Raw genomic sequence first — 12,136 nt, forward strand, 5'->3', positions numbered from 1 at the left:
CTATAGCTGTATTGATCACACACACATTGATTGCCATTTTATATCACTTCTCTTCATGAATGTAGCAAGCAGCTAACTAGCTACGTAGGAAGATGACACCCCTGTTCTTAGTCCCACACACAATCCTCTGATTAGCCGATTGTTTCTCCAGCGGGTACAAATAGGAACAACATCAGACCTACTTGAATTGCTGAAAAATCAGAGAAGTGGGCAATGACACAAAGGTCTGGAACCAGACTTGAGTTGTTAGAACAGACCAGGGTTATAAGGTGTTAGAATTTCATTCCTCTGGTAACCGAGAAGCAAATAAGATGCCAATGCTAATTTGTTGATTTGCTAACCCTTAAGACCTTGATTCGCTGCGTCTGTGGCCAATGAAGTATAAAAGCTCTACTTTGCTATCATTCAGAAATGTCTTCAGGGCCATTTACCAAGGCCTTCAGTCTAGTTGTATTCTTATTCACAAAACAAATGATCTGCCATAGCCTTCTTCATCTACAGTGTACAAAACATGATTCCAGGGTGACTGTCTTTTCTGAGCTGACTGGACGAAAACTAATTTCACAATAAAATTGCGCTGCTTGCGAATGCTGATGTTATGAAGCATTTGTGTACCAGAATCTTTGGCAAAAGATTTGTGCAAAACACAACACCTTTGGAGCAACCATTTATTTCTGTCATTGATGACTGGAATGTCTCTCCGTAATGAACACAATTTTCCCTCAGTCTTAATCACAGATGTGGAGTGAACTGTAAACGTCTTTCTCAGCCTTAACTTGCGCTGGCTAATCTCGACCTTAGCATATAAACATGTTTTTATCTAACCTTGCCGTGTCAGAAAAGAAGAGCAGGGCTTTCCTTATGTAGCTCCACACAATATCAAAGTCAAGCACATTCAGACATGTCTGGAATTCAAAACCGTTTCTCTGTTCTGAATAGTGGCTGAATCAGTATTGGCAGAAAAACCTATTCATGCACTAAAACAAGAGTTTTAAAATGTATGTAGTAGACCACAACAACGATCAGACAATCCAGTACAAGGCAATAACAACTGTTCTTTGATGGAAATGTTCGACAACACACAAAATTTTGCACCTCCTGAATAAAAAAAGCAAAGGTGGGGGACAGGATCGCTGGGTAAATCCAGTATATTATGAAGTGAAGAAGCATCCAAAAACACAGGATGTCAGTCGAACAAGTCTCAGCATGTGCACCGTGAAAATACAAGTTTTATCAGACTGTTTATTACACATTGTCTTGAAAAAGCAAAAGATAAAAAATGTCCCTCAAGGCCTGTGGTACAATAGAGGACTTATGGGTCTTTCATCAGGAAAGACAGACAAAAAGAATGGGAGGGAGACACAATGTGCTTCACTGACCTGACAGTTTAATGCTGTCTGCCACATGATAAGGAAGTGAAAAGCTCTGACTGCTGCCAACGACTATTGCTCTGTTGTTACAATGAAATCAACTGCTGTTCAACCAGAACTGCACAGCCTATCATTACTCACGTAGCAGTTCAGACAGAGAATCAAGCATAGGAAACAGTACCATCACTGTCTACAGCTCAAAAAGACAAACTCAGAGGTACGATAAGTGAACATAATTCAATGTACTTTGGGAAGCAAGCTTTGTCATGGGTATAAACATCAACAGAAGGGTCTATGAGCTAGGACAAAGGAACACTGAAGGTCTTAGTTTGTCTCACATGAACACACAAAGGCCGCACTCAAAGGCAAGGCAAAAGGCCCATCATCAGCCAGAGGGACGAGAAATGAGGGATTGTACACTTTTCAACGTCTGGACGCTATCTTCTGAAAATGTATTCACTGTGTTGCACTCATTTGTATACACAAAAAGCAATGGAAATAGTTGTGTAGAACAACTGTACAAAAGAGGACTGGAGACCCGTAGTTCAGACCCTGCAGACCACCTGGCCAGTCGCTGCGTACAGAGGGTGTGGTTCATGGACCGTCTGCCTCAGAAAATAATGCAAAGCTGGTTCAGACACAGATGTGTTTGAACTGCCAGGCTAGTGAGGCTTCAGCGGACGCAGTACAGGCCAGGCAACAGGCCCTTTTCTCACTAGGCATCACGAAGACAGTAAGAAAAGCAGGTGTGGATTACAAAACGAATGATGGCTAAATTCCATGTAACTTCTTCAGTTTCAGGGTATTGTTCTTGCTGGGCCGCTGCCAGGACTTACTGAGACTGGGACTTAGGACAGAGTCATCATTGTTAGTAACAAATATTTCCTAGTATACGAACAAAGTGGATTTTGTGTTGCGCTGCTCTTTGAACTTTAATAACTATTTAGTACAAAGAAATCCAAAATGCACGAGCCGCTACAGACATCTTGACTTAGCATTGAACCATAACCATACATTGTATAAAAGCAGTGGACGTAGCCACCGTGACATCACCCATTGGATAATGGACAGCGTTTTAAAACCTCAAGGTTAGTATTTTAGCTATTGTCATTTTGGTTTAGGAAGCAGAGCTGCTGTTCATTCAGTAAAGACTCCTGCGTCCGATTGGTCAGGATAAAGCATGATCCAAATCTTATTGGTTAGTAACAAGGTAGCCCCGCCCTAAACCGTACCCTACTTTATGATCTATTTTGCTCTAAATGGGACCATCATTTACAAAATGAGCTTCATGCTGTGTTACTAGGCTAACAAATCAAGTAAAAAGTAGCCTCATTTTCTCATAGACTTGCATACAATTTGACTTCTTTTTCCAACCAGCAAAGTCACCCCCTGCTGGCCATCAGAAAGAATGCAGATATAAGGCACTTCAGCATTGACTTCACTTTTCAGACCCAGAAATCACGTCCACTTCTACACACAGTGTATGTGCTAAACTCATCTGTCCACAGTGGACCATTAAACACACTTAAGCTTGCTTTGAGTTTTTGTCCTTAAAAACACACTTTTATACTGTTTTATACAGTATTATATGTAGTACACAATGCTGCCGCAATATTAAGTTAAATAAATAATCATTTTCAAAAACAAGCTGTAATGCAATGTGTTTTGGCCCTTTGTCAGGCTTTGAAGGCCTGTCCTGCCCCACAGAATGAGACACAAGTGATGGCGGTTTTACATTCACAGAGAACTTTTTGGCTAAATGGCAGCACTGTACATTTCAGCCAATGATATGGAGGAGAGAAGAACAAAGCTGAATCCTTTTTGGACGATGAGATATATAAATGGCAACAAACCCCCCAGGGAAAGGAGATTCTGAGGGGAACATTTCTGATGGGAAGCAGGAAAATGTTCTTGATCCCTAGTTAAAGCAAATCACCTCAAAATGATTTCTCAGAGCTGCGCAGGATTATGAATGAAAAAAAATTTGACAATTAAATAATGAATATACTCATCAAATTCTTATAGATCTCATGAGATCAGAAGAATAACTGTACTTAAAAAAAGATTAATCAGACGGAGACCAGAGGGATCCTGACCTAACTGCTTCATTTCAACAAGTCAAACAAATGCATTTTCCCCATATTATGACACAGTTTTATTTTATATGTACTTTACTCTATACTTTCCTCATGCTTGCTGCTGCTGTTGTGACTCAGGGATCACTGGAGGTGTATCACATTCTCTCCTCTGTTCTAGACTAACACTAGAGTAAACTGACTAAGAATACATGAAGATGGCTTGCTTAGACAAATAAGGTATTGACAGGCATCCTGTTCCGGCACGATAGGTGAATTTGACCTTAATGCACCCAGACAACATGACACCCATCAACCTAATTAGTGGAATGGGGAATAGGAGGGTGCTAGAGTGGGTGGCCAATGAACGATCACAGTGAACACACAAGTGTGACCCACTACACAGATCCGCTCTAGGGGAGGTTTTGCCTCACTGGGCCTTTGGTGTCTGGAGCCCCAGGGCTTCAGAGCGTCGCCGAGCTCAGGAGCTCGGCCTGGAAAGAGAAGAATCAGGCTAAAGTATAACCACAACAAGAAGAGCTAAAGCAGGAGAAGTCCCTCTCTCTTAACATGTGACCACACAACCCTGTAAAGGAATATACCAAACACATAGGGTTTAAAGTTTAACCCAGGAGCTATTTTCCTCACCTTTATCTTAGTCGCTCCAAATATCTCCAGAACAGGTGTGGCCACTTTAAAGGTTGAACCATGCTCTCACATGTTAACGTGTTCCGTGAGAGCAGGAGAAAAATGTGGCCTATGTGATGGTTCTGTGAGGTTTGGAAAGGTTCATCCAGGAGAACTAAATGAAGTGTGAGAGCGTTTGTTAAATCGTGGTGTGGGGTGGATGAAACTGACTCTAGTGCTGCAGCAGAGGGTGGTGCACACATATGGAGAAGATGTTATGACGTATGACTCTGTATGAATTTTAGACTATATTCATCAGATAGCTGTGGGTGGGGGGAGGGACGGTGGCATGTGACAAAGGTCATGTGCTGGGTCTGAACGCAGGGGGTTGCGCCTGCTCACAGACTCATTTTAACAAGTGTAATAATAACTTACGGCAGTGATGTCATCATTTTCATCACCACATGAACTCTGAAACAAACCGAAGGGACATGAGCGATTCTGTCTGATTGCAGACTCTATGAGCTGTAGCTAGCTAGCCAGTTAACTAACTTCAACACCATGAGCAGATTTTTTTATGTTTCCATCTGACTTGTTTTAAAACAGGAACTCTGTAAAGAAGTCTTAATTATAGATCTAATGACATATACATATAATACTCACGACATGAGGCTGAGAGGCAGAGGCTAAAGCTCCTGCCACAGGCAAAAAGTGCAGAAACCTCACCACAGAAAACATGGAGCAGCACTGTGTTTTCCAGGATGAGGTTCTAGTTTCATGGCGCAGCATTACAAATAAATGTAATTGGATCGTAAAATCCTGTATGGATGTTTACTATGTTTACTAGGTTAATATACTCAAATACAGTGTGAGCCTCCCCAAACCCAACAGAGAGCAGGATGGAGGCGCTAATTCTCAACCAGGGCCAACTTCCACACCCTGGATGTTCCAGTCCTGAACAGGGCTGTAACCTGGAACTCCAAATGATAACAACAGTAGTTTTGAAATGATGTGAAATGATGTGCTCCTTGGGCTTGGCACTAATGCTGAGTTAGGTTACTACTACAGGCAGTGTGTTAGATGTTTGCAGCTTCCATTAGAGCAGATAAACAAACTGTTTAATCCATTCCTCACATTTCTGTTCTGTCTGTTTCTGTCTTTTGGTTTTGGAAAAGGATACTCCAACTCTTCATTGACACAGTATCTTTCCTATCACTGCCTCCTGGCTAAAGCTGTCCAGGCCTGCTGTGATTGGACAGTCACTGTTTAGGGGACAGGGGGTTTCTCCTCAGCTTCCTCTTCTTAGGAGCCAATGCCAGAGACATTTCTCTTTTAACTCTGAATATAATGAAGGTGTTATACCTTAAATATTTCGCTTCAGTATATTTTACTTATGTCCTTTACTGCCTTTTTGCTTTTGCTTTTGAGTCATAATTTAGAGTGTTTCCCCCTGGCTCATTTCTTTGCTGCAATGACCCAATTTCCTCCCTTGAGGATCAAAAAATTAATGTTTTCACTCTGTTTGCCAAAAAATTTGAAGAAATGCGGGTATGACTGGAAACTGAAGCACAACATATTTTTGTGCACCAGATTTTCAGCATCATCTTACTTCTGTAACTCCGGGAAAAAAGGAGTTAAAGTGCTGACAGAAACATAAGAGACTAATCTCTGAACTGGGCTAGCAGTAGCTCTGACAGCTTCCACTGCTTCCTGAAGGCTTTCAGCACCTTGTCAGAACAATCTGTTGAATGTAACTTTTGGTACGAGCGTAAGCTAAACTTTCAGCTCCACAGCTTCCCTAAACGCCTCCAAGTAGCTTCACACAACTTGTTGCCAACAAAGTCCTGAATGAGAACTCCATTTTGTCGATCCAATCTCATTATCCTCCGCTGGGCCATTGTGGGAATACCCTGGCAGCTCACTAATCAGTGCCTATGTCAATGCCAGGATTGTTTACGGGGGAATGGAATCTCCTTTGGGAATGTTACGGCATCCTCGGAGGCCTGTGGCTGTGCGCTGAGGCTGGAGCGGGATGCTTTTTCACACTCAGAAGAGTCTGCTGCTCTGTGTATGTGTGGGACAAGGCCGAGGATAGCAGTGTATGCATTATGTATAATTAATGAACGTGCGGAAAGGAACCACAATGGCCCCGCACAATGCGTCAGTCTCTAAGGCTGAGGTCAGAGGTCATGTCTGGCTTTGTGCGTGGCGGCCAAGGACGAAGACAAACAAGGAGACCTTTGAGAGCGCAGAAGGTTTCATGTACATAACAAGAAAACAAAAGAGAGCGGTTGGTTGCGTAACGGCAGACGGGACAGTCAGTCTGCACAGTTTTACATTTGGTTTGATTTAAATACATACTACTTCATTATTGTGTATTTATTTGGATAAAAGCTGATGCTCCTTTGTCATGGCCTCTCCAATGTAAATGACTGTAAGTAAATTACTGCATAGGACAAGCTACTGATATGGCATGGCCCCTATCTGGACACATGTTAGTTAGGTAGGTGTTTCCGGGGCCATTCAAAACACAATCCTGTGACTGCCAGCTGTAGAGAAGGTATGGTGTTATCTTTGAGGACATCAGGTTATTCAAATACCTGAATGGTATTAGTCATGCCATCCTTCAGTGATGCTCAGGCAGCATCCCTTTTGCAAAAGAAAGATGGCAACAGACTGTTTACTATTTGGAAATTTGACACAAAGCTAAAAAAGGTCACCACAGACAACTAGCATCCATCTTCAGTGTGTCTCAGAAAACCAGAACAGAAACAAGACCATGTGTCTTTATTCTGCCTCTTTCTTTATCTTATACTTGTTTTTCTTGTCCACTGGTACAAACCCTCAGCTAAGACTCCAATGCAACAGCTTAACTTGTGTGATAAATGTGCTGCAGTCCCCAAGATCTGCATCAGCCATAAGCAGGTACAACTACTGGTACCCTCTGTCTGCTAAGATATGGCTCACCCGGAACTTATCACAGCAGTAAATCTGAAATTGCTTGAGTCTCATCTCTTGCATCACAGAGCCTGTTGTTATTTTAGTTGCAGCTGGCTGTCCAGACTTGTAACAGTGACATTGGCTTTGCTCATATCCTGCCATCCAGTACCTTACCCTAAGTGTTTTATAGGGAGTAGTAGTTTAATCGCTCCTATTCTGAATCCCACAGACTTACAGTGGCCACAAAAACAGCTGCCTGTCACGTCCATATTATGCAATGAGACATAGTATTTAGTGCCAAATAGATCAGCACTTAGTGAACACAGACGTGAGTGAATGAGCAGCTGAGATGGAGCCAAACCACTCCTTCTCAATGCTTAGCTTCTACGTTCAGACCTCAGATTTGTCACTTAAACACAGTTACATTCATCTGCTGCACCAACTCGAACACACACTGCGTAGAAGAGCCGGTTAGCTGGCAGTAATCACCTGGGACGGTGACTTCTGAGAGCGAGTAGACACAGCAGCCTGAAAACACCTTCATCTTTTTTCAAGTGGTTTGAATATTAATGCTGCTGTGGTATATACCAGATGAAAAAGGGGCATTATTTAGTCAAACTATTTATAGTAAGTCTTTTAATGAGTCATTTATGCTTCATGGCACATCTGTTATATTTATCAGGCTGTGGAATTTCTCATCAGCTAGAACAAAATACCTAAGAACAATTAAAATGAATCATCTGGCTTTAGTGCCCTGTCAGCCAAGAGCAGATCACAATTGCAGCATCATTTTACAGGAATCTCGGACTAAATCTCCAAATAAAGCCATTATTCTAAAACTGCAACAAAAGAGGTGAATGGTGAAAGTCTCTTCTATTGTTGAGTCTACAAAACTCAGTACAAAGAGACAAAGTCATGACTGACGTGAAAATTGATTGTTATGATAATTGTGTTTAGCACGATGAGCATCCCACTGATACATGGCCTGAACTTTTTAAGGCCAGCACACAGTAGTATAACTATCATCATACTGATAACCTGGTCAGAGGCCTCTCACCACCGCAACATCAGATTTCCTTAAAAACTGCAGAAAGGATAAAATGTCTACCTGGAGGCTCACAGCATCACTTCCAACTGTGAGTGTACGTTCTTGACAGAAATGACAGGTGTTGTAACTATGTGTGCATCGATGTGGCCTTTGATTGATTGAGCAGTGAGAGTAAGAGCTGTAAGAATGAAAGCAGGCAGAGCAAAACCCAAACCAGAGACAAGCCCGGTTATTTCTTCAGAAAAGGATCTTAACAGCTTAATAATATCATCCTGCTAATCTTTTAGTCACACTCCTATTGTTAGTGCTATGGTCACTGCTAGTACGTTGGCTGCTGTTTGTGTTGTCTCTCTCCCTCTCTGTCTCTCCTCCCTCCACCCAAAGCGGACCCCTACAGAAGCCGCCCACATTGAGCCTGGGTCTGTTCGAGGTTTCTTCCCGTTAAAGAGGAGTTCTTCCTCCACTGTTGCTCAATATAATATCTGATGCTACTCATGTGGGAATTCTTGAATCCTTAATGTTGAATTCCTGAATCGTTGGGTCTCTCTCTAATTAAAGAGTTTGGTCTAGACCTGCTCTTTATGGAAAGAGTCTTGAGATAACGCTGTTGTGAATTGGCGCTATATAAATAAAGATTGATTGATTGACTGATTGATTGATTAACAAACTAGAGTAAAGGGCTGGATCAAAATGACACCAAGCACCAACATGTCAGGAATACTAGCACAGTTGTACAGATGCAAATAAGACGTCAGTGTTTGTTTTCACAAATACAAACACACAGAAAGCCAACTGGAGCAGGTTCGTTTCCTCCCTGTACTGAAAACATAAAGCACTGAACCATGACCCTCAACAGCAAAATACGTAATGAACCACAGCTTGTAAACTGTTCCACCCCAATCATGGTGGAGGCAGAGATGTAATAGCTTCTAGAGGCGTGTTGCTGAACTAATTAGCCATGCTGACCAGGAAATGTTACACAAGGGAAATGACTGGAAAACACTTAGTCCTCCTGAGAAAAGTGTGCTCAAAGTGCCCTGGAGTAAGACATTACAGCCCCGTGTTCCACCGGAGAAGATGCTCAGTGGAACAGTGGTGCTGTAGCTGCACTGGGCAGCATGGGCGTGAATGATGTGTACATGTGTATTGCTCCCTGTGGTTGGTTTGCCTAGTTAAGTAAGGATTAAAGGCTTCCATGCATATATGATTCAATCATAATCTAATACAGGGAGCGAAGCATCAGAAGTCCACTGCAACTGTGCATCAAATAACATGAGAGGCAGTGGGTAGCTTTTAAGACCGTCCCTCCTGGATCACAATTCATTTAGGATTCAACATTTCAAATGAAACGGTTTTAAAAGAGAATGCCAAATAGAAAAAAACTGGACCAACTCCTCTCTGATAGGAGCACTGGAGCTTTCTGCAGAATCTACACAACCACTGCTTTTATTAGGATATTTTGAAAAGGTCACACACACACAGAGCAATGAATGGTTTACAGCCACACTGACACAGAACGAGGCAGACTTCATCCCACCAGCTCATCATAGATCACACACATGCACTTCTCCTGTGAGAAGAACCCCGTGAACCAGACTCCGTTTAAAATTTGGTCGTTTAATGTTTTCTTCGGTCGGTGGTCACCATAAAGAGCTGAAAAGAAGTAAATAATAACCTTTCGCGGTCCGATAAGGTCTCCGGGTGAATGCGGCATTAGAGTACAATATTTTTATATTAAAACTTCCATTATTAGTTCATGGGGTATGTTATCTACTTTGGTAATAGCTTTTAGGCTGTAGACAGAACAGAAGATTAAATATTACTGAAATGCTGCTGCTGTTGTGGGTCTGTTGTTAGAGGGGCGCTGAACTCAAAGCGGCGTTAAATTGCCCCATTTTTGAATGGGGTTCAGTTCTCTCAGTACGGGAGGACTGGCCAACTCCATGTAAGCCTGAACTGGCTGAAGAGACGTTGTTCTCGTTTTGGCCAATATACACACACACACACACACACACACACACACACACACACACACACACACACACACACACACACACACACACACACACACACACACACACACACTATCTCCACTCTCTGTCTCTCTCACACACACACACACACGCCGTCTAACAGAGCAGATTTCAGTGTCTGGCTACTAAACACCAACTAGCCCAACACCACATTATCTAAAGAGGCACTGTGAAGGAACCACGAGCGTGTAGCGTTCACGTGCTAAACCCCAGAGTAAGTACCTGTGCTCCAGTGTCCGCTGACCACCGGGGCTGGCTGGCTGGCTGGCCGGGAGATGAGCTTAGCTTTCGCTGCCTCCGTCTGGCGCTTCGCCGCTGTTAAATTCTCTCCTCATCACAGCTTAACCCGCCGCACTCAGACACGCGGGACACACAGCGTTTCACCGGATTCTTCAAATACTCTCCGAGCAGAAGGAAACCGCGCCACTGGTGCTCACAGTTGGGTTAACCCCAAACAAAAAGCCTCCCCGGGGACAACAGAGCTCACGGGCAGCGCTCCGCCGGTGCTGCTCTGTTTTAGGGGGGAAATAAAGACTACTGTCCTCCTCCAAACATTCCCTCCCTTTCGAAAGAAAAGTCCGGCTAAATTCGGGCTGGGCTGCAGTCACGGTCCGGTGTTTCCAGGCTGGACTAGTGAGAGTCAGTGCTGTGAGGCTGAGCTCCGTGTGTGACTGAGGCAGAGCGCAGCGCGGAGTGCAGCCGGACCCACAGCGGCAGCAGCCCGGCTCTGTGCTGCCTTCACGGCCCGCCGGACACGGCGCCACCGACAATCCCAGCCGGAGAAAGTAGGACGGGGGAAAGGGAATTAGCATTCATATGCTAGTTGTAAAGACGTGATGGTTCACTAATCTGTCTGACTGAGAATTAAGATAGTTAAGACTGTGAAAGTCACATAATGACTTAATTTAGTATTGCTAAGATAGCTTAGATACTCAGCCTAAGAGTATTTTCTTAAATACTTGTAAGAGATGTTACAAGAATTCAGATTCTACAAAAAAAAAAAAGAAGTCCGTTTTGTAATGGCAAACTAAAACCAATATAGGTAAATGGCTTTGTATTGTAACATCCCAGCTACTCTGGCTGGTGCTACCAGTCTAATGCAGCTGCTCATGTAGTTGGAGCCAACCAATACACTTCTGTTGAAAATGAGCTTTAGTGTAAATTAAAACAATATTACTATTGAAGTGAGTTTAGCTGTTTCTGTGTTTAGGAAAAACATGAGATGAAGCCTCTGCGTGGCGGTGTGATGGTCACTAACCAGCCACTTCCAGCACAGAGATGAACCTTGTGTACCCTCACAAGCACCATGAAGCACACACACCAATGCTTCTGTTCTCAGGCTCCACGGCCGAGAGCTGTGACTCCCAGTTTGTCGACCAGGCGGCACATTCTATCGCCTAAAAGGCCTTTAACAGAGGCAAGTCAAAGGTATTCATTCTGAGGTTTGAAGTAGGAGCACAAGAGGTGCACCTGAAGGCAGCATAGAACTTGCAAAGTGCACCCAAGGGCCCATTTTAGTCAAGGAGGCTGATCCACCACTGTAATAAGGCTTCCAACTGCAGCACACGTGGGGGACATTTAATTAAACTGTAGACACTGAGTTAAGATTTTTTTTTTAGTTTTGAACTTTCACGCTCAAGGAAGACTCCTGGTTTTCTGGGTGTGTGAAAGATAGCTGGCAACTTTGCCTCAGTGCTGACAGGGAAAAGCAGCTTGACTGCATTCACACATTATTTAGTTTCCCCAACAGCTTAGCGTTTGTCCGTGCTGTGCCTCGTGTTCAGCCGTGATGCAGAAACAGCCAGTGAAGATGGTCAGATGAACGATTTATCGTCACTCCTCCTGCAAGTTAGCACATCATTTCAACACAAACAGTTCACAAGGAAAGTGTCGGTGAGCCCAGAGACTGTTAGCGACACGAAATGTTGTGAGAGATGCTATAATCACAGTTTTGAGAAGGGAGAGGATTTTGAACTGTTTCAATCACATGCACACAGGCTACACATACTGTGCAAAGGCAGCGTGACCTTCTCACACCAATGT

This window comes from Pempheris klunzingeri, chromosome 14 (assembly GCF_042242105.1).
Source record: "Pempheris klunzingeri isolate RE-2024b chromosome 14, fPemKlu1.hap1, whole genome shotgun sequence".
Classification (NCBI taxonomy): domain Eukaryota; kingdom Metazoa; phylum Chordata; class Actinopteri; order Acropomatiformes; family Pempheridae; genus Pempheris; species Pempheris klunzingeri.